The sequence below is a fragment of the Artemia franciscana genome, unplaced genomic scaffold, assembly GCF_032884065.1.
Source record: "Artemia franciscana unplaced genomic scaffold, ASM3288406v1 Scaffold_1966, whole genome shotgun sequence".
NCBI classification, from domain to species: Eukaryota; Metazoa; Arthropoda; class Branchiopoda; order Anostraca; family Artemiidae; genus Artemia; species Artemia franciscana.
This window is the reverse complement of record NW_027063038.1, coordinates 1-23982: the sequence shown is the minus strand read 5'-3', so window position 1 is coordinate 23982 and position 23982 is coordinate 1. Positions and strand designations below refer to the sequence as shown.

General features: G+C 35.3%; 1 long non-coding RNA gene across 4 annotated transcripts in view; it reads left to right on the top strand.

Annotated features, from left to right (window-relative positions):
* Positions 1–23301, top strand: part of LOC136042766 (uncharacterized) — a 38557-nt gene extending 15256 nt beyond the window's left edge. For 3 of the 4 annotated variants that reach the window (XR_010621419.1, XR_010621417.1, XR_010621418.1), the window contains 3 exons: positions 1599–1679; positions 6112–6224; positions 18012–23301. This is a non-coding gene — a long non-coding RNA (uncharacterized LOC136042766). Of the gene's footprint in view, positions 1–1598; positions 1680–6111; positions 6225–13868; positions 13972–18011 lie in introns of those variants that run through there. The other variant, XR_010621420.1, reaches the window with a different exon arrangement.
* The last annotated feature ends 681 nt before the right edge of the window (positions 23302–23982 follow it).

Genomic DNA, 23982 nt, shown 5'->3' with positions numbered 1-23982 from the left:
ACAGGCACCCTTGCTCTCCTTGACCTGGAGCTTGGGGACTAGGGTTGTAAGTTGTGCCCGGGGGTATATAAGCTTATTTTGGAAGGGGTGGTCATATATACTTTGGAAGCGTCTGATTTGATATTACATGTTTTCTTTTTAAATTTATTAAAGGGGAACTGGCCCCTATAACATCCTTTCCCCCCAGGTAAATCTGATCAAAATGTTTAGATAGTTTTATTTTGTTAAATATCGTCCACTTGTCATATAAAAATGCCTCTGGGGTTAACACTGGCCCCCATAGCTTACGGGAAAGGGCTATAAATTTTGCCATAGGGGTATATTAGGTTATTTTAGAAGGGGTGGTCGTATCAACTATGGTGGAAGCTCATTTCATAAGCAATCGAAAGTTCTAGTTCCCTATATTATGAGTCAATAGTGATTGGAGAGAAACATCCCCTCCATGCCTTCTTTTTCTCAAGTATATCGAATAGAAATTTTGCGATAAGGACTTTGTTCAAATCCTTGTGTCATATAAAAATGCTTTTGGGGCTGACATGGCTCCTGAAAGCTAGGGGGCAAGAGTTGTAAGTTGTGACCTATGGGCATATAAAGTTATTTTTGATGGGGTGGTCATAACAACTTTCATAGATGCTCCAGCTTACGGGAAAGGGCTACAAATTTTGCCCTTGGGTCATATTAGGTTATTTTGGGAGGGGTGGTCATATCAACTTTGAAGGAGGCTTGTTTCATAAGAAATCGAAAGATCTAGTTTCCCTATCTTATGAGTTAAAAGTGATTGAAGAGCAACAGCCCCTCCATGCCCTCTTTTTCCCAAGTATATCGAATAGAAATTTTGAGACAGCAACGTTGTTCAAAATAATCCCTGTGACATATAAAAATGCTCCTGGGGCTGACAATGCCGCCGATCTAGGGGGCAAGAGTTTTAAGTTGTGACCTAGGGGCATATACGGTTATTTTCGATGGGGTGGTCATATCAACTTTGATAGAGGCTTATTTGATCTGAAATTTTAGTTTTATTTTTAAGAGTCAAAAGTGATCAGAAGGCAACTAGCCCTCCTAACGCCCTTTGCCCCGAAATGAATCTTGCAAAAATTTTGAGATAGCCCTTTTGTTAAACGTTGTCCACGTCTTATATAACAATCTCTCTGGGGTTGACACAGTCCCCTAAGATTTGGGAAAGGGTTGTAAGATGTGTCCTGGGGCATATATAGTTATTGTGGATGGGGTTGTCACATCAATTTAGGAGGAGGCTTATTTGATCGAAAATTCTAAGTTCTATTTTTTTCTCCGACGAGTTTAGTATCCACACAAAAACCATTAAAAAAGATTTGCCTATTTGACGCTATTAAAGAAAAAAAAATATAATTCATAATTTCATTCCCTATAAATAATCCATATTTATCACATATTTATCACTATATTTATCACAAATAATCCATATTCACTTTTCTTATTTTGTCAGTCCATGACGGTTAGGGTTAAATTGATACCTGCCCTGGACTGTAAAATAATGTTTATAATACTGTTATAGAAAACTGTTTTGTAAATGTGAGCATTAATTTTTGAACTGAAAATCATGTGAATATCAATTGCAGGAAAGCAAGATTCTGAGGAGGATTCAAACAACTTAAAAATTGACGAAAGGAAAGAAGAAAAGGAAACAGAGAGCTCTGCCGGTGAGGAAAAATTCTCTTACCATCCCGAGAACACTAATTACCCTAAAGCTAATCTTCTTTTTGAAGGAGGTTTGTAAAGCCAGTTAGAGGTTTGTATAGAACAGACATACATAGTGTAACAGACATACAACTTATTTCTATATATATAGATATCTATATTCACAGGTTGGACACAGGGACTCAACTACAATGGCATATAATTAATATGTCGATATTAATCGACATAATTTGAGGATCCATCCTGGGACTATTCAGTCCACATGGACAGTGAAATAAGAAAATTGGTTCTAAAGCAAAAATTAAATCAGTATATTAAAGTTAAATTAGGATTATGAGGGAAAGATTTAGGATTGGACTGTAAATGTATTTGAAACAGAAATCAAAAGCTAAAGAAATAGAACGAATTCCAATACATTAATAGAATTCCAACTACATTAGAGAGTAAAATTGAAAATAGGAAATTCTTAGCCATTTCTCTTGGTTTTCTTCGGAGCTTTTATGAGCCTTTGACAAAACTCAAAAACTAAGAAGAGGCTAAATAAAAATATTTCTCCCACTAGTTTACATGAGTTGTTCAGAAGTCAAATCGATTAAAAAGTAATTATCAAATTTTCTAGTTTGAGGTTTCTGTGTTAAAGGACTTGATTGAATAGTCAGTATCCTATTCCCTAATTACAGAAATCTGTTCAAAAAGTCTATAATTAATTAATTTATTTATTATTTGATGAATTCAAATAATTTGAGTAAAAATTTCCTGGAGTTAGATTTTGCTGATGATTTCAGCATCCCAGATGAAAGTATGAAAAAAATGGATGAGATTCTAGTAGTAGTAGTAGTAGTAGTAGTAGTAGTAGTAGTAGTAGTAGTAGTAGTAGTAGTAGTAGTAGTAGTAGTAGTAGTAGTAGTAGTAGTAGTAGTAGTAGTAGTAGTAGTAGTAGTAGTAGTAGTAGTAGTAGTAGTAGTAGTAGTAGTAGTAGTAGTAGTAGTAGTAGTAGTAGTAGTAGTAGTAGTAGTAGTAGTAGTAGTAGTAGTAGTAGTAGTAGTAGTAGTAGTAGTAGTAGTAGTAGTAGTAGTAGTAGTAGTAGTAGTAGTAGTAGTAGTAGTAGTAGTAGTAGTAGTAGTAGTAGTAGTAGTAGTAGTAGTAGTAGTAGTAGTAGTAGTAGTAGTAGTAGTAGTAGTAGTAGTAGTAGTAGTAGTAGTAGTAGTAGTAGTAGTAGTAGTAGTAGTAGTAGTAGTAGTAGTAGTAGTAGTAGTAGTAGTAGTAGTAGTAGTAGTAGTAGTAGTAGTAGTAGTAGTAGTAGTAGTAGTAGTAGTAGTAGTAGTAGTAGTAGTAGTAGTAGTAGTAGTAGTAGTAGTAGTAGTAGTAGTAGTAGTAGTAGTAGTAGTAGTAGTAGTAGTAGTAGTAGTAGTAGTAGTAGTAGTAGTAGTAGTAGTAGTAGTAGTAGTAGTAGTAGTAGTAGTAGTAGTAGTAGTAGTAGTAGTAGTAGTAGTAGTAGTAGTAGTAGTAGTAGTAGTAGTAGTAGTAGTAGTAGTAGTAGTAGTAGTAGTAGTAGTAGTAGTAGTAGTAGTAGTAGTAGTAGTAGTAGTAGTAGTAGTAGTAGTAGTAGTAGTAGTAGTAGTAGTAGTAGTAGTAGTAGTAGTAGTAGTAGTAGTAGTAGTAGTAGTAGTAGTAGTAGTAGTAGTAGTAGTAGTAGTAGTAGTAGTAGTAGTAGTAGTAGTAGTAGTAGTAGTAGTAGTAGTAGTAGTAGTAGTAGTAGTAGTAGTAGTAGTAGTAGTAGTAGTAGTAGTAGTAGTAGTAGTAGTAGTAGTAGTAGTAGTAGTAGTAGTAGTAGTAGTAGTAGTAGTAGTAGTAGTAGTAGTAGTAGTAGTAGTAGTAGTAGTAGTAGTAGTAGTAGTAGTAGTAGTAGTAGTAGTAGTAGTAGTAGTAGTAGTAGTAGTAGTAGTAGTAGTAGTAGTAGTAGTAGTAGTAGTAGTAGTAGTAGTAGTAGTAGTAGTAGTAGTAGTAGTAGTAGTAGTAGTAGTAGTAGTAGTAGTAGTAGTAGTAGTAGTAGTAGTAGTAGTAGTAGTAGTAGTAGTAGTAGTAGTAGTAGTAGTAGTAGTAGTAGTAGTAGTAGTAGTAGTAGTAGTAGTAGTAGTAGTAGTAGTAGTAGTAGTAGTAGTAGTAGTAGTAGTAGTAGTAGTAGTAGTAGTAGTAGTAGTAGTAGTAGTAGTAGTAGTAGTAGTAGTAGTAGTAGTAGTAGTAGTAGTAGTAGTAGTAGTAGTAGTAGTAGTAGTAGTAGTAGTAGTAGTAGTAGTAGTAGTAGTAGTAGTAGTAGTAGTAGTAGTAGTAGTAGATTTTGTTGATGATTTTAGCATCCTAGATGAAAGTATGAGTCATGGCCAATTGTAGAAAAAAGCCAAGACAGATTGTTGAATTAAGTGGGCAGCCCAGTCAAGGGTTAATTTTATCCCTTTGATTGCCGTTGTTACTGTCTGCCATTTATGGCGGACAGTAATTGTGTTTAGTAGACTAGGTTGCTAAGGCTAGGAGTAAGTCAAAATGAACAGGTGACATTGGGTAACAAAACATTGATCAAGCAGACAGCTTAGTTGACCTAGGTAGTATTATTAGTAAAAATAGTGGGTGCATTGTAGATATTAAAAGCTAAATGCCTATGTCCCAGGATAATTTTCTACAGTTGAAAAAAAATTGACAGGATATGAAGAAAAGTCTTCAAGCCTAGATTAGAATATTGGAAGCTAAATTGATGATAGAGTTAAGTATGGTTCTGAAGTATAGGTGCTTCTAAAAACAGGAAGATTTTAAGATGCTTTCCAGAGAAATTGCCAATAGATTGTTTTGGGTACCCAACTGACTGACCATATTTCAAACAGTAGGCTATGCAAAAATGTGGGTCTAGTTTGTTTACCTATTATTTTTTACCTATATATTTGATGGTAAGACCAATTTGGTTTCAGTGGTAAGAAATGTAAGGGACTTAACAACTTCACAACTTAACAATATCAGCGTTTAATCGAAGCAAGGAAACAAAACCAATGTGTTGCGTGTGCTCTCGCAACACTTTACTCGGCTAATCCTAACAAAGGTTGCCACAACACCTCACGTTGGCCTTGCAACGTAGATCTAGTTTTTTTTCTTACTCTTAATTGATGCATTCCTTATAGTATATACGGAATGTGTGTATTATATTCGATTTTAAGTACATATAAATTGAAATTGAAATATCCAACTAGTATTTACTTATGATTTTGTAATTTTTTATTTGATTCCCACAACAGACTATTAATTTTTTTGCCAAGTCTGTATAAAACATTGTGGGTACAACGAATCAGATATACCAAATTTTTGAAACAAAACTGAATATTTCGTATTAAATTCTGAACTGTAAAATATAAGAATAAATTATATTATTTTACCAGCAATTATTTCATAGTCAATGTTTGAAATGTATGCTTTTTTTCAAAGAATATAGATGGCAATATCAAATAGTTATAAATGACTGATCTGTTGTATTTTCAATCCCAATGTGCCATCACAACTTTATGCTAGTATTGTTTGGATAAAACTAACGAGTGAGAATGATGTCTCAATACAAAATACATATTTCTTGTTGCTTCAGCTCAAAACACAATAATTAAAATCAGTTGTTGCTAGAACCAATCTTATTTTATCAACATTTTTCTTTTCTCTGTGATTTCATTTATATTGTAAACATTTCAATAGCATATACCCTAATTCATCTTTTCAAGTAAATAGATGTCACTTCGTTTAAAAGGAAAGTAAAAATTCAACACCTACTATAATTTTTTTTTTTAATCCTCGATTACTCTTTATCTGGGTGTTATATGCTTTCAAAATTCGATCTATAATCTCTATAGTTTGTTGCATATACTACTTGTTTTCTTGCTGTGTTTGTTTTATTGTTTCTTAAAGCTGTAAATGTATATAGTTTTTTGTTAATATTCACTTTTTGCTGTTCAACTTTTAATTAGAATTTTGCAAACTTCCAATTTGATGGGCCATGTCAAATTCGCAAAATTAACTGTTGATTGTTTATTGTTTTTTTCTCATTATATTACAAAATTTATAATTTTTTTTCTGCAAAAGCTATAGTCAAAAATTTCCCAAATTGTTCAATACCCCCCCCCGCCAATTCTTTCGGTAACACACTCTTGAGACATATCCTTGTGCCTGAAGGCACAGGTCTGTACAAAATTGACATATTTTCATAAATTATATTTTCTCTTTCTTATTCCTAGAGACTTCACGTAGTTGCAGTTAAATGATATAGCTGGTCTCGAGAATTGCTCCTTTTATATAAGTATAAAAAAATTGTATAATCTCTTTAATGATTATTACCTTGTAAAATGTTAAATCAATCCCTGGTAAAAAGTGAACTTTGAATATAATTAAGAATATTTAATTTTTCAGTAAGACAACAAGACGGTTATAGCTTCTATTTCTCCTTCGCGGGGTTTGACCATGGATAATAAGAGTTTGAGTCAGTTCAAACCATAGATGAGAAGTATCGTCTTATGTTCAGGGTAAGATGCGAGTTTTTTCCTTAAAATTCTTTTAACAAATTTCTTGCCCTGATGCTTTAAAAGAAAAAGACTTTTGCCAGCTTTGCCTCTTACTCAGACTATCAGTCTTGGGTTTTTCATCATTTAGCCATGTATTTTAACTCTTTTATTTTAAGGCCACCAACTTCATTTTAATTTTAAAATCTAACTGTTTAAATTCGCCTAAAGATGTAAGTCCATTAGAAGTGAGAAAGAAAAAAATACAACAAATAAATTAGTTTGTCAATGGACCTCTTCCAATTAAATGAAGGATATTAACTTTATTCAGTTAAGTAAATAAAGTTAAGTAATCAGTTAGTAGTAGTAGTATTAGTAGAACAATTTTATTAGAAATAAACATTTCTAATAAAATTATTATTAGATTATAGTAATTATACTTACTTGTTAAGTAAGTAAATAAATAAACATCAAACCAAAATACTCAGAATTTTGAATTTTTTACATATATTCAAGACATCTGGAAGGGTTCGTTCTAGGAAGTAGTTCTATTATAGGAAATAAATCATTAAACAGATCCAGAACCCTTTTCTGGTTTTCAAATGGAGAAATTTAAAATCAACGTTTTTGAAACATAATAATAATTATTCCGTGTAGTAAGTAAAGTAGGGACATATGAGAAAATATTGGTAGACGGATCAGAAGGTCCTCGCAGTGAAGAGGGACATGGACAGGAATATGTTAGTCTAAGAATACGCAAGCGCCTCACATTGTGGGTCCATAAACACTTTTAAATTCAGGGTTATAGATTTTATATTTTTTGATCCTATTCGGATTTTGTGTAATAGCTTTGGCATGCGGTGTAATTTGATGTGACATAAAAAAAGTCAATAAAATTCTAGTTATTTGAGTTTTACTTTCATTATCTCCTAGGATCAAAGTAAAGCTCCTATGATGTTAAACACTCTAGGTCACGGACCTTTTGAATCCCCCCTCTCCAAATTGATATCCCAAAGATTGCACCTAAGGTTTTTTATTCCCCAGTAAAAGTTTTGCTGTCCTAGCCAACCTCGGCAAAGTTTCAAAACTGTCCTATACGATTTAGTATTGCTGCTCTTAATTTAAAGAAATGTTTGGATCCATTATCAAAGAGGCAAGACGTGCCTCAACAACCAAACCCAAAACTGGATACTTGGAAATGGACAAGTTAAAATATTCGAGATGGAGTAGCATCGGAAACTCAAACTTTCGCGATCATAAATCATGCCCCAAAGCTTTGCCAATTCGTGTCTCAAAGCTCTTATTTTAAATCCCGACCGGATCTGGTGACATTGGGGGGAGTTTGGAGTGGGGAAACCTAAAATCATAGAAAACGCTTAGATTGGAGGGATCGGGATGAAACTTGGTGGGAAAAATAAGCAGAAGTCTTAGATACTTGATTTACATAATTGGAATGGATCCGCCCTATTCGGGGGAGGGGGTTATTTCTGAAAAATTAGAAAAAGTGACGTATTTTTAACTTACGAAGAATTGATCGGATCTTCATGAAACTTCATATTAAGGAGGACCTCGTAAGTCAGATCTCTTATTTTAAATCTCAACCGGATCCAGCGTAATCGGAGGGCAATTGGGGGGACTGGAAATCTTAGAAAATACTTAAAGCGGTGAGATCAGGATGAAACTGGATGGGAAGAATAAAAACTTGTCTAAGATACGTGACTGACATAACCAGACCGGATCTTCTCTCTTTGGTGGAGTTGGAGGGGGGGGGGTAATTTTGAAAATTGAGGTATTTGTAACTTACGAAAGGGTGACCAGAGCTTAATGAAACTTGATATTTAGAAGGATCTTGTGCTTTAAAGCCCTAATTTTAAATTCCGACCAGAATATGTGCCATTGGGGGGAGTTGGAGGGGGAAACCGGAATTCTTGGAAAACGTGAAAATTGGGGTATTTTTATCTTACGAATAGGTGATCGGATCTGAATGAAATTTGATATTTAGAAGGACTTCATTTCTCAGAGCTCTTATTTCAAATCCCGACCAGATCTTTTGACATTGGGGGGAGTTGGAGGAGGGAACCTTGGAAAATACTTGGAGTGGAGGAATCGGGATGAAGCTTGGTGGATAGAATAAGCAAATGTCCTTGATATGTGATTGACGAAACCGTACTGGATTTGGTCTCTTTGGGGGACTTGGGGGGAGGGGTTTAGTGATTTGGCGAGTTTGGTGCTTCTGGACGTGCTAGGACGATGAAAATTGGTAGGCGTGTCAGGGAGCTGCACAAATTGACTTGATAAAGTCGTTTTCCCAGATTTGACCATCTGGGGGGCTAAAGGGAGAGGAAAAATTAGAAAAAATTAGGTATTGGTAACTTACGAGTGGGTGATCGGATCTTAATGAATTTTGATATTTAGAAGGACATCGTGACTCAGAGCTCTTATTTAAAATCCTGACCGGCGTTAAGCCTCTCATTTTCCTTTTAAATCAATCTATTGATTCATAGAATTTTGTTAGAGCTCATACCATATGATCTCTTGGCTCTTAGCTCTTCTTGCCTCGTCACAAGTGCCTTATGAGCTCTTAGCTCTTGTTGTAACTAGTTGCGATTCATGTCTAGTATCATGCTGGTGAATTTCATCATTCCTTCAAAAAGCCGACATAAATGGCTCAGGTGCGGTATTTGTGCTTACTTTATATAAAGTTTCGATAATCTTTTTTTATGGCACTTGGTATTAATCAAGTGACATATAACGATCGCAAATTCTGTTGGTCTGTGTGTCGGTCGGTCCGTCGGTCTGTCCCGGTTTTGCTACTTTAGGCACTTCCAGGTAAGCTAGGAGAACGAAATTTTGCAGGCGTATCAGGGACCGGACCAGTTTAAATTAGAAATATTCGTTTTCCCGATTTGACTATCAGGGGGAGAGTGGGAGGCCGGTTAATTCGGAAAAATAGAAAAAATGAAGTATTTTTAACTTACGAACGGGTAATGGGATCTTAATGAAATTTTATGTTTAGAAGGATATTGTGTCTCAGAGCTTTTAGTTTAAATCCCGACCAGATCTGATGACATTTGGGGGAGTTGGAGGGAGGGCCTAAAATCTTAGAAAACGCTTAGAGTGGAGGGATCGGGATCAAACTTGGTGGGAAAAATAAGCGGAAGTTCTAGATACGCTATTGACGTAACTGAAGCCGATTTGCTCTGTTTGGTGGAGTTGGGGGGGGGGGGGGAGGAGGGTTAATTCTGAAAATTAGAAAAAATTAAGTGTTTTTAACTTACGAAAGTTTGATCGGATCTTGGTGAAATTTGAAGTTTGGAAGGATATCGTGTCTCAGAGCTCTTATTTTAAATCCCGACTGGATCCGATGATATTTGGGGGAGTTGAGGGGGGAACCTAAAATCTTGGAAAACGCTTAGAGTGGAGGGATCGGCATGAAACTTGGTGGGAAAAATAAGCACAAGTCCTAGATACGTGATTGATATAACTGGAACGGATCCACTCTCTTTGGGGTAGTTGGGGGGGGGAGAGGGTTAATTCTAAAAAATTAGAAAAAATGAGGTATTTTTGCTTACGAACATGTGATCGGATCTCAATGAAATTTGATATTTAGAAGGATATCGTGTCTCAGAGCTCTTTTTCAAATCCTGACCGGATCCGGTGACATTGGGGGGGAGTTGAGAGGGGGGGAACCTGAAATCTTGGAAAACACTTCAGAGTGGAGGGATCGGGATGAAACTTGGTGGGTAAAATTAGCAGAAGTCTTAGATACGTGATTTACGTAATTTGAATGGATCCATTCTATCGGGGGGGGGGGGGGGTTAATTCTTAAAAATAAGAAAAAATGACGTATTTTTAACTTACGAAGGAGGGATCAGATTTTTATGAAACTTCATATTTAGAAGGACCTCGTAACTCAGATCTCTTATTTTGAATCTCAACCGGATCCAGCGTGATTGGGGGGGGGGCTGTTGGAGGGGGGCAGAAATCTTAGAAAATACTTAAAGCGGAGAGATCAGTATGAAACTGCATGGGAAGAATAAAAACCTGTCTAAGATACGTGACTGACATAACTGGACTGGATCTGCTCTCTTTGGTGGGGTTGGGGGGGGGGAGTTAATTTTGAAAATTGAGGTATTTGTTACTTACGAAAGGGTGACCAGATCTTAATGAAATTGGATATTTAGAAGCATCATGTGATTTAAAGCTCTAATTTTAAATTCTGACCAGATCCTGTGACATTGGGGGGAGTTGGAGGGGGAAACTAAAATTCTTGAAATACATGAAAATTGGGGTATTTTTATCTTACGAATAGGTGATCGGATCTTAATGAAATTTGATATTTAGAAGGAATTCATGTCTCAGAGCTCTTACTTCAAATCCCGACCAGATCTTTTGACATTGGGGTGAGTTGCAGGGGGAAATCTTGGAAAACACATGGAGTGGAGGAATCGGGATGAAGCTTGGTGGAAAGAATAAGCAAATGTCCTTGATGCGTGATTGACGTAACCGTACTGGATTCGCTCTCTTTGGGGGGAGGGGTTCAGTGATTTGGCGAGTTTGGTGCTAATGGATGTGCTAGGACGATGAAAATTGGTAGGCGTGTCAGGGAGCTGCACAAATTGACTTGATAAAGTCGTTTTCCCAGATTCGTCCATATGGGGGGGCTAAAGCGAGAAGAAAAATTAGAAAAAATCAGGTATTTATAACTTACGAGTAGGTGATCGGGTCTTATTGAATTTTGATATCTAGAAGGACATCGTGACTCAGAGCTCTTATTTTAAATCCTGACCGGCATTAAGCCTCTGATTTTCCTTTTAAATCAATCTATTGATTCTTAGAATTTGTTCGAGCTCATACCATATGAGCTCTTGGCTCTTAGCTCTTCTTGCCTCGTCACAAGTGCTATATGAGCTCTTAGCTCTTGTTCTCTCTATTTCTAGCCTCCTCTCCACCTGGCTCCCCTTTCATTTACCACCTCTATTAGTAAATTTATTTTTTAACCTTTTACTTGGGTGTATCTCGTCGTTCTGGACAATGCTTTCATATTGTCTTTGACAAAGATAAGTCTAGTTTTATCTTATTTTTTAAAGTTGTCAAAGTTTTTTTTTTACATCTGGTTTTATGTTCTTAGCTGTCAACTACTTAATTCAGTGTCAAAAATCATTCTTTATTTCAAAACAGACTTCGCAGTCTTTAAATTGTGATAATGTGTACCATAGCTTCATATATCTCAATCCATTGGGAGAATTATTAGAACTGCAAAGAAAACATCTCGGTCATACAATTTGCAAGGTATTTTAAAGTTTATTTTTTCAGTCACGGTTTTCATGGGAGTGGGGTCCATAGAGCCATTCACTTACTTACAAAGTTTCAGAGATACTGATGGATACTATACTCCTTTTATTTGTGGGATTCAGAATGTTCCCATCAAGAAAAAAGGCTCTTTAAAAAACAGAAGTTAACGTAGGAAAAACCAGATTTTGACTCTGTGAAACTTATGTTTACAGTATCCAGATCAAAATTAATGTTCCAGAAAGTATTACCAAACCTAGTTAATTGTCTAATTTTTGTAAAAATGATGTTTTGAAATAGTAGAAATTTTAAGGGGTGTTTTATGCGTTCGCTTAACGAGACCTGAAATTACTTACAGGGTTTGGTAGCGTAATATATGTTTTGTCAGATATTTTGTTAACAACTCTTTACAACACGTATTGTTCTGACATTATAATAAAAAATCTATTGCATAAATACAATTCAGGGTATATATTTGCACACTAGGGGGGGGGGTAGTTGTAAAGTCATTTTTATGGTTAATGAATCACTTAGTCTATGCTCGTTTTCAAAATAAAACTTCTTACCCTGACAGTGTACTCCCTTCTCCTGATAAGCCCATTTATTGCTTTAATAACATAGTTTTCGTTTTTTTCTGTAGTTTAATTCATTCTAGTACTGATTGTATTAATTAGCCTCGAATTTATCCATTTAAAATGAGTGACTGTGATGAATATTCGCAAAATTTTTTTTTTTCAAATGTGTTTAAAATCTGACTAATAACCCTACGTGGAGAGTAGCTCTTGTAAATGTAATACTTTTTACTCGATTCATTTTTCAGGGTAAAGATCTTACCAATGATAAACTTTACTTTCCACTTTTTGCTGTGTCTGATTTTTGCAACAAGAAACCCGTATACTCCACAGACAAAAGATAGATCGATGAAAAGTTTTGCTAAAATAGTTTTTAAGTGGAACAGGAGGTTGAGGCGTACCACGGTTTAGCAACAGTCTCACTTTTCTCTTTTATATTGCACTTGATTACTCAATTTTGTCTTAAAAATCAGAAAACACATAGACTTAAAAAGGAAAAAAATATTCCACAACATATGAAGAAGGCTGCAACTTTTGATTGTTCTTACTGTTCGTCTGAGCCCTTGTAAAAAAAAAGAAAGAAAGGAGTTTGAAATGTTCTAGATTTAAGCTACAGCTAAATTTAATTATTCCAGTTTAATTTTTTAGAGGTAAAGTTTATTGGAGGGTTACAGGCACCCTTGCCCTCCTTCCCGCAAATCGTCTATGTGTTTTATAAACATGCCTCTTGGGCTAACAAAGCCCCCGCTAGAGCCTTGGTGATAGGGTTTGCCAGTTGTGGCCTGGGAGCCTATAGAGTTACTCGGAAGAGGTGGTCATTTCAACTTTGGATGACGCCCATATTACTGATAATTTAAAATTCTTGTTTTCTTTTTAAGAGTCAAAAGTGATCGGGGGCAATAGGCCCCTGTAGCTTGGGGACTATGGTTGTAAGTTGTGCCCCGGGGGTATATAAGCTTATTTTTGAAGTGGTGGTCATATATACTTTGGAAGCGTCTGATTTGATATTAAAAGTTTTCTTTTTAAATTTATTAAAGGGGAACTAGCCCCTAATATCCTTTCCCCCCAAGTGCATCTGATACAAACTTTGAGATGGATTTTTTTGTTAAAAATCGTCCACTTGTCATATAACTGTGCCTCTGGGGTTAACACTGGCCCTTAGAGCTTACGGGAAAGATCTGTAAATTTTGCCATAGGGGTATGTTAGTTTATTTTAGAAGGGGTGGTCGTATCAACTATGGAGGAGGCTCATTTTGTAAGCAATCGAAAGTTCTAGTTCCCTATCTTATGAGTCAATAGTGATTGGAGGGCAACATCCCCTCCATGCCCTCTTTTTCTCAAGTATATCCAATTGAAATTTTGCGATAGTGACTTTGTCCAAAATAATCCTTGTGTCAAATAAAAATGCCTTTGGGGCTGACATAGCTCCCAAAAGCTAGGGGGCAAGAGTTGTAAGTTGTGACCTACGGGCATATAGTTATTTTTGATGGGGTGTTCATATCAACTTTCATAGATGCTCATTTGATTTGAATTTTCTAGTTGTATAAAAGTGATCAGAAAGCAACTAGCCCCCCCTAACGGCCTTTCCTCCGAAATGTATCTCAAAATTTTGAGATAGCCCTTTGTTAAATGAAATCGACGTCTTATAACACAATGCCTCTGGGGTTGACACAGTCCCCTAAGCTTTGGGAAAGGGTTATAAGTTGTGTCCTGGGGCATATAAGGCTATTGTGGATGGGTTTGTTAAATCAATTTAGGAGGAGGCTCATTTGATTGGAAATTCTAAGATTTATTTTTTTTAGAGTTCAAATTTATTGGAGTTTTACAGGCCTCCTTGCCCCAGCTAGTCTATGAGTTTTATGACAGTGATTCTTGGATTGACAGAGCCCCTAAACTTGGGGGAGAGTTTTAAGTTGTGCTCTTGGGATATGTAAGTAAGATTATTTTGGATGGGGTGGTCACATCAAATTTGAAAAAGTCTGATTTGATATGGAAAATTGTAGAATTTTTTAAAGACTCGAAAGTGATCAGAGGCCAACAGACCTCTGGAATTTGGGGGCAAGTGTCGTAAGTTATGTCCTGAGGGTATATAACGTTATTTTTGAAGGGGCATTTATATCAACTTTGGAAGAGGATGACACTCCCCCCTCGCCCCCTAGATCTTAGGGGAAAGGGCTGTAAATTATATCCTAGGGGAATGTAAGGTTATTGTGGAATTCATTATTGTCAAACAATGGGAAAATCTAAAATTGGTGACACATTTTAATTCTTTAGAAATGTGTAATTCTATCTATTCTTTTTTTCAAAATAGTAATGTCTACTAAGACCAACGCTTTGTGAGTCAAATTCTTTTATACTATATTGGATTTTCTCTTGATTCATACAACTGTAATCCAAAGAAAAGAAAAAAATATTGCGAAAAATATAATTCGGTAGATAGAATATTGATTATATGGATAATGTAAGAGATAGAATATTAGATATTTGAGATTATTTGGATGTTGCTTTTGCAAAATATTCGTTTAGCATTCTAGTGTAATTTTCTAATTAGTTTGCCTATCAGAATTACTATAATTTATATTACTATAATTTTAATTTACTATATTTATCCGGGTTTTCGTTTTGTATATCTCAGGAACTGCTAAGAATATTAAGTAGAAACTTTCAGGTAATTGCGAAGATGTTGCTGGACAACATCAAAGCTACTATGTATATCAAGTATAAAAAAAGATACATTGGTAAAATCTGCAATTGGTAAAAAATTGTATATCAAGTATTAAAAAAGATACATTGGTAAAATTTGCAATCTACTGAAAACTGGATATATCTTAAACATTTTTCCTCTCATACGGCTCATAAATCCAAAATTGCCTGAGCTTTCAAGAGAAGACATCAATATATAATAAACTATTTATCTACATTGCTTATTATTCTCAGTAATTTTGCTTAATGTGATGATTTTAATTTTATTTTCATGTTGTGACACATAAAAACATACGAATCACAATAAAAATTGAGTGCATGATTTATTTTGGTGTAAAGCTTAAATTGTTATTGTACTTTATTTATGCACTTTTTTTATTTAATGTAGCTGTACTTTACTGTAAAAGTTTCTTTATTTGTAGAATTTAAAAAAAAAACTATTTTGCGAAGAACTAAATGGATGCTGCCTTGTCCCTGTAAATGCTGTAGCATTCATCCCCAGGTTTTTCTTTAATATCCTTTTTGTGAAACCAATTTCGCCCCTGTTGACTCTCGCTAAACATGAGAGCAGATTACAATTTTTCATGTGTTTGTTTGTTACAGCTTTTGTAATTTCTTCATCTAAAAATGAACACAAAGGCTGCCTCAAATGCCCTCCTCCTTTGTACAAAAGAAACATGGACAATTCGAACACACTACTTGATAACTGTTGTAATCAAGATTGATTAGAGTTGATTACATTGGAAGGAAGCATCATAATATGCCTTATGTCTTTTTGTCTTTCTGTTAGTGTTACTCTCCATGGGTCTATACTGTATAACCAGCATGTGTAATTAACTCATATTTGTTTGATGGGTGTTGGGTGTGATTGGGGGAGCTTATAGTTGAGTCGGGAGTGGGGGTGCTGTAATTGTTTTTTCTCAGGATCACCCAACCCTTAGGAATGGCTCTGCTCCCAGCCAACCCCTTCCTCTTTTTAATGTGCAAATATTCAGTTAGGTCCCATACATTTTGCCATAATGCACTACTGTTCCGACCTGTAAGTCTGTGGTGCTTTTTCCTGTGGCTTTATGTGATTGACTCGTCGTGTATTCTGTCACAGAGTGCATTTTGAGTTGTTTTCTTTATAAGAAAACCCTGATTTAATGTTACTCCTGTGACCCAACTGTCAACAGGAAAGTAACCGGTAAGAACATATTAATTGCCAGACTAAGAAAATTGACAGTTTTTGTGTAGCCTAGAGCTACATCCGGAACATTGAAGGGTGAGGGAGGTGTATTTTATTGGAATCAATGTTAAAAAGTGCATCGACTCTCACGTTTTTTTGTTTTTTGTAGTATAGCTCACGAATTAATTGGGAAAATAGAGAATCTTCTGAATATTTTTTTTTACTAAGGGTACTTTTGTCTTATCGCCACCACACTTAAGACTTGAAGTTAGGTTAATCATAATGAAATTTACCAAAATATGATGAAAATATAATCGTTTAGTGACAAAACTATGGAAACTACACCAAAGAACAATGGAAGGTGGCCGCCAAGGCTGCATTAGGCTATATTAAATACGTCCTAAACTACCCTAACCTAACCAAAATTCCAACTAAATATTTAATTATGTACTTATGTATTATATAATACACACTCGAGAACTTTTGTCGTGAACATGAGACAATACCTGGTTTCTACGGTGTTTATACCAGACAATTTGCTTTGGCTTGGTGGGAAACTACATTGTACATATATTTTCATTAAATATTTAGTTGGTTTTAGGTTACGTATTTAATATACTGCGCCTGAATGCAATTGTATTTTAAAATATTCTTTTGAGATGTTTTAGATAAGTAAAACTGAAAAGAAAAACTCACAGCAATTATATTCTTTCACAAAAAAATCGCTAATTTGTGCCAATAGGTGTTTCTGTGGCTACCCTATTACAGGTTAAATACTCCGTACCAGACACTGTATCCTGCTTGGCCCAGAATCCGTTTAATTCTGATTGGCCATAGTGCAGTAGGCTACAGGAGAGCTATGATGGCTCTTTGTGCTTCATAGCCTCAATTTTAGGTAACATGTCTGCTGCAGCCTAATCTCTATTAGAATGAAATTTTTACTTCAAAGATAGGTACAGGTTTATCAATCTTTTATTACTGTACTCTACATACAAGGGCCCAGACCCAATTGCTTTTTTCTTTTTGGTGGGCTATTCCTTCAGATTTTTCAACATTTTGGACCTGTGGCTGTGAGTAGCCATAGTAGAACCATACTAGCCTAGCTCTCCTTTACTTTGCTGACAATAGCAAACCAAGTTATTTGATCATTCCTTTTTAATCCTATCCTGGCAAAAAGTCTTACTTTAACTTTCCTAAAATCCCAAATTGGCAGGAGCAGTAAACACACATGTGTGAATTTTCAAAAGTTTTGCCTTTCTCAAACTAGTGGTAAAAGGCTTTTGAAAATCACTAACAGAACGGCCCACGAATGTTGCTAGTTTGAAAATCCTTCTCTAGTATAAAAAAAAACAAAAAATAAACAAACAAACTAGAACCATTCAGAATAGGAAACATATCTGTTCCTTATTGAAAATCCGAAAAAATTCCTAAGTCCGACACTATTTTTTTTTTTTCGTCGAGAGGGCCAAAAATCCGACATAGTGGAAGCACTGGTTCGGATAATCCTTCAGTACTATCTAAATAAAACACTGAATTATATCTTCTTGCTTACTTTGCGTACTCTACATTTTTAAAGCAACTGTGGTTAATTTCGCCTATTTTTATTCTTGTTTCGCTTTTAGTACTTTATTTTTGTTTGTCTTCTCGGTTAGATATATTTCAAGTTTTGTTTCGATTCTTTTGTTGCGAAACGATCTTAGTGGTCTATAGTCAAACAATAAAAAACTACGTTTTTTTGGTGAAAGGATGGTGGGATTGAATTCCCCTGCCCAGGCACGTACGCAGGAATGTGTTTCGTGGGTCTTTCAAATCCTTCAAAATCCTTGTTCTGTGAGATGTGTCAGAAAAACATGTAAAAATACACACAAATTTGGGGATTTCGGGGGGGGGGGAGGCTGGACCCCACCCCCTGCGTACGTGCCTGCCCATTTCCCCTGCTCACCATTTTGGAATGTGTTTCATCTGTTGAAAAATAGATACTGATTTGCTTATTGCCATACCAAAGCACGGTGTTATGAGTCAAGCACGGTAGGAAAATGTGTCTGTTTACTTCACATAAATTATGTACCTTTTTAGGCGCAGGATTCTCACCGTACTATAGAAGAAGCACAACTTCAAAAAAGAAGAACAATGTCAATAGAAGTTGGAAATGGTAGTTGCATGTTATTTAAGAGAGAAGAAAAGACTCAGCGACATCCAATGTGGTACCAATGGCTGACAAAATAGGATACAAGCTAATAGCCATTAATCTGGAAACTAAATTTGCATTATTTCTTTGATAACGGTTGAGGAATATTGGGTCTCTTGGATATAAACAGAGGTATGAAATTTTTGGAAACTTGATGGAAGGCTGAAACTAAATTAAATATCGTTTTCTGGCAATCGTTTATTTTTATTTTAGCATACTATTTGCAGTTGTTAGCATCGTTCTGTGCTATTCTCCCTTTAAGGAGTCTTCTTTTGGAGTTATACCTACTAGGGATTAGGGAGAGGCTACCAATTTTGGTGTCACGGGTATTTAACAAATATTTCTTACTTAGAATTTTATACTTAGAAAATTTTTCTTATTTACAGACTGAGGACAAATTTGTACAAGCTATTCTTGAGTTAAATCCTAATATCGGAAAAGGGTGAATTCGCCGTTTATCCTTGAGTTAACTGGCGCTATATGATTTCCAGACCCTTGAGACCTACCTTCGTTAGATTTCTCTAACGAATGGAAATCTGAAAAGCCGCCCATTAAAACTAAAATGTAAAAGAACTAGTATAATAGTTCTTGGGAATTTGCAATTACTAGTGTAATCGTTTTATGCGAACTCGTTCTTTGTCTTTCAGTCAGGAAAATTATATATTTAATAGAAGAAATTTATTTTTGCTGATAGAAGTTTAAAGGAGAATTTTAAGAAGTGGAATTTAAAGGAGGCATAAGCTAAATTTGTTACATTAGTGGCAATTTGAAAATTTGATTACGTGTTTGTTCATCTATAGATAGTTTATCAGTTAGAGCAGAATAATGTAACTTTGCTTACGCTTCAAATTTTCAAATGTTAAAATTTCTTCTTTAACTAGAGAGAAAGAGAAAGATGGGTTTATTAATATAAATAACAAAACAAAACAATCAAATGGCCCGAAGCAAAGCTTGTTTGGGCTTACAACCCCAATACACTTACAAATAAAACGATACGAAAAAGAAGAAGAAAATAAAAAGAAAAGAAAAGGAAAAGAAAAAAGAAAAGAAAAAAAAAATTAATTACCCTGCATTTCAATCGAAATGGAATTACACTTTAAGAGAGACAAATCAAAAAGAAACTAAAACCACTTGACGAGTATCGCCAAAAACAAAACCAACATCTTGGCTCCACTTGAGGTCCACTCAACTATCAAAACCATAACTAAAAAGAAGATTTAAGCAAATGCAAACGTCAACATAAAATTTCTTTTAGATATAACTCACAAGCTTGGATGAGCCGAATTTTTATTCAGAAGTAAAACCAAAACCAGAACAACATGTAAAAGGCTTATAAACGCTTCCATATGTAAAACAGGCAAGGGAATGCAACGTCATTTAATAAAAACAATCAGTAGAAAGTTTGAGAACACCTATTTAAATTTTGGGTCATATTATATGGGGCAAATAATTTCATTAGTGAAAAAGAAAAGACTGTAAACTTGAAAAGGGGTCAGTACAAGCGTAAAAAGGAGGAATCTTTTTTTGATAATTTTCTCCCTGACACAAGGGACACTTCTTTTCGTATCTTGAAGTCAAGCAGCTTATCTTAAAGTCAAGCAGCATATCTTGAGGTGGAGAGGCTATTCTTTGAATAAAATTAATTTGATTGGATTTCTTATGAAATTTGTTGGTGCCCCAACTGGAGGAGCATATTCAAGATACAGATGGACAAAGGGGTATCTCTAGTGAATAAATATGTTTTACCTGTCTAAGCCCTATGTTTGCAAGAGTATCTGCATAGTGCTTGTCCTTCCTTTGCTTCATGTTGACTGTCAGCTTATCATACTGAAATTCTTGATATAGATTAAAGTATCCCATGGATTCAAGTCTATTTTGAATCTCTAGACGGGTAAGAGGAATAAAAGGTGGATTTACTGACACGGGCCTTAATTGAAGAAAATAGCCAAAGAGAACAAAGTTGGAATTTCCCATTGGGAAACTATTAGATTTAATCACGTCCATTGCAAATAAATATACATCAGAATCAGAGACGAAACCTTGCTTATTTCATCTATAATGAAAATTTGTTTTCGTCCAAGTTTTTTTCTTAATTATCAGCAATTGTTTGGTGGATAACGATGCATACTTTGCAGTTCTCTGCTGGTCAACTGGCAGACTTAAACACCGATTAATGGTAACACCCTTTATACTCTGAGCGGCAAATCCAGTTGGGACCATAACAAAAACTGGAAAATCCCCCTCGCGAATTCCTGACAAATAGACCTTCTAAGTACACTAATTACTCATGACTTCACAGTTCCTCCAAATCCAGAAACTATCAGTGTGATGAGCTTGTCATTATTGTATTTTTTAGGTTGCCTATAATTCTGTCAAAAATTATATTCGGATCTAAATTAAGGGAATTTAAGTCATTTGACAACTGACTTTAATAGAAATGACGTAGTCCATCTGCCCAGACCTTCGTACGCATTATTCACTTCTTCCCATGTCTCATCAATTTCTAACTTTTCACCTTTCGTCATGCAGTCTGTTATATAGTTTGGCAACTTGGAGCCGATATGACCAATAATTGAACTCTTAAAAGAGTGAGGAATACCGAATCTGTAATCACTAATCAATTAGCCTCAATTTCTTTTGAATTTCCGTTGGCAGTATTTGCTGCAGTGGTGCATCTGGTGATTAACAATAAGTTTGTGCAGGGTCGGACTCGATAGTTTATAAGGAAAATGGCATGTGGTAAAGCTATCAATGTACCGTGCAACTTCATCCAGTGATGATTTTCCAGCGACTCGTACAGATTCTACCCAGAGATTATAATGCACATGTGGTGCACCACTCGTTTGGTATTCAATTCGTCAATAGTTGTCCTTGATTTTACCAAAGACGGGATTCAACTTTACACAGGAAAGGTCGTTGAATACGGCTCTCCATTTTTTGTAAAATGTATGACCACAGACACAGGGACCATTGCTGTTAATTCAGCTGGTGTCATTTTATCGACGCCAACCACATGACTGTTGATGTCACTTAAGTGTTTTATGAATTCTGGAGAACACCATTCCGCACAAGAGGGTTTAATAAATAACTGTAATATCATAGACTTGACTTTTCCCACCAAAGCATGAAAATACTGTCGAGATCCTCTCACATTTGACTGGAGCTCTGTGTTGAAGTCGATCCAGAAAATATTTTGCACTTTGATTAACCTAACAGCCCTAATATTGTGTGCAGCACTGTTACAAAAGTAAGATAGGTTTTGATGCTGAAAGTTGTGAAATAGATAGCTTTGTCTAAGCGGAACTGTCGGTGTCTACAAAAAAGACGCCTCTTGATGTAGTCTGCATTTCGCATTGATAAATGACGGGACGTGTCCCACATATGGTCTTTGCCATAAGGAAAGAGATTTGAAACTGCTTTGATGTCCAATTCCTCTTGAAATTGATCCTCCCCTAAATCATGTAATCTTTTCAATTGAAATTGGCCATTCTCAAGGTTTTTATAGTTCTTGAAGTTATGAATATAGTCTTTTGGTACTGACGAGTCAAGTTTTTGTATAGAGAAATGCTTTACTAAGGGCGTTTGGCATCATTTGTAAGTTTTTCCTATATTGCTCCCTCTGGTGCTTCATAAGTTTGCTCTTGTCCCTTTTCTTTTTCTAATAAGTGAATCAATAGTCTCTCAACTATTCTATTGTGTATGCTTTAATGTACCTATGCACAATACTATTTTCTTTCATCCAAAGTAGTGCTTTGTGTATTTTTCTTAAATCAATAAGTGCTGCCCAAACATTCTTGTTATAGGTTGGTTGTCCATTGACAAGTATCACAAAACCGTCAATGTTTAGCAATTTTTCTGGTTGTACATCTACATTTGCTTAAACATCTACAGGTAGATGATTTCCTCATCTGGCAGTTTTAACTGCTCGCAACAATCATAAGGAACTGATGGGTATTCGTCTCTTATCTCAGTTACTTTTATTTGCTTTTTCCCAAAGATATTCATAACTTCCGATTCTTCTGTAGATACCTGAGGACGCATAGGCTCCTGAAAGCTTGTAAAGTTTTTCATCATCAGTTTTGAAATAGCAGCTTCTACAACGGGTCTTAATTGTGCAATACTATCTTTGCTCCTAATTGTTTTCACATCACTAATGAGTCTGCATCTTTCTACAGCCTTTTACAAGCTTTTAACAAAGTTTGCTAGAAGAGGAAATTGAGGCGCTTATGCTCGTAGAGCACGAAAGAAGCTGTAACTTCCTTTGCATGGGTGACAATAAAGTGAATGCCCATTTTTTCAAGTTTAATTGACTGGTTTGTGCAGCAATTGGATTTATCCAAATACAATTCCACAAGGGGATGCATTAATGAATCGTCTTTTTTCATGTTGGAAACTGTCCAAAAGAGAATGACTCATTTCAATGTCAATTGGCTCATATTTGCAGAGATCTCGATGGCATTTCAATTTAATTTGGTGATTTTTGTTGCACACTAACTTTTGAGAGTTGAATGTATTTCGGTGGTCCTTCTCTCTAATTTTTATTATTTAAATCCTGTATCATATATCTTTGACAAATATCAATAAGAATTTTACTTTGTTAGAATTTCAGTCTTCATCATCAAATTTGCTAAAAGATTTGTGTTTTTAATTCCTTCAACTAACCTTTTGAGAAAAGGAGGTATAAAATTTGGAAAGCTATTCTCAGTGTCATTATCTTGCTGGTTTTGTGTTGTTGTCTCGCACAAGTATCTATTACTAACTTCCACAGCTTTGTTATTACTATAGTAAAAAAAAATTTCCTCTTCCTTCCTCATCAGTTGGAATTGCAGCGTAAAGATCACCAGTGTGACCACTTCTCAAACAATGGTTGACATCAAAGATTTTATACACTTACTCGAGATGATATGCTTCATTATGCACAAAATGTTCAATGGCATTTCCCGTTGCAAGGGTAAATTCTTCAACATCCGAGAAAAAATCTCCTTTTTGTAGATGCTCCAAGGTTCTTGAACACTGCTTTTGGATGTTTGCATGTAGCTTTGCTAAAGAGTTTGAATCTGTGTTAATGACTACGTTAGCCTTTGCAAGCAGTAGCTTAATTTCAATGGTTGAATACGTTCTTTCATTTTTTTTTGCACATATCAAAGATAGTATTTAAATTTTCTGACTTCATATTTGCTACAGTCCTGGACCTATATGCCCACCTTTGTGTATAATTTCTTACAAATAAACTGGATTGCATGTTATTAGCAAGAGCTGAATTGTGCGTGGACTGGTTTAGGAAGCAGGACATATCAAAAGACTAGGCGCTGGTTTGTGCTCGGTTCTGACTTTTCTTTATCATTTTAGAAAGATAACTTTTCACTCTATTTTATGTAGATCTCATTGCATGCTTAGGCAGAGTTGAGTTATATGAGAATGTTTCGTGACTTTTTTTTTCGTCAACCTGCGGCTTCTGTAAAAATTCTTATAGAGTTTGATGACTATTTTTGATGTTTTCTTCCTTTGTTCCTTACTAGAAAAGTCAATCCCTCTGTGTTTTCAATAAATTGTAAACAGTAACCTTTTCAATGTGATTCCTTTGATACAAATCATCTCTCCTGTATTTGGTGTTTGGTTTCCAAGAGACTTATTTGATGTAATTTTGACGATACTCTTCATTATCTCTATAGATGATCTGTCTCTGGATAGATGTAGGCTTGATGATCTTCAGGCGATAAGTCGTCCTTTTTATATTTATCCTTCACAAGTTGTGATGCTAACTTGATAGTCTTCAGGCGATAAGTCTCTTCTTTTTTGCAACTATCCTTCACACTTTCTGATGCCAACTTTATACTGCTCAGGTGATAAGCTTTATCA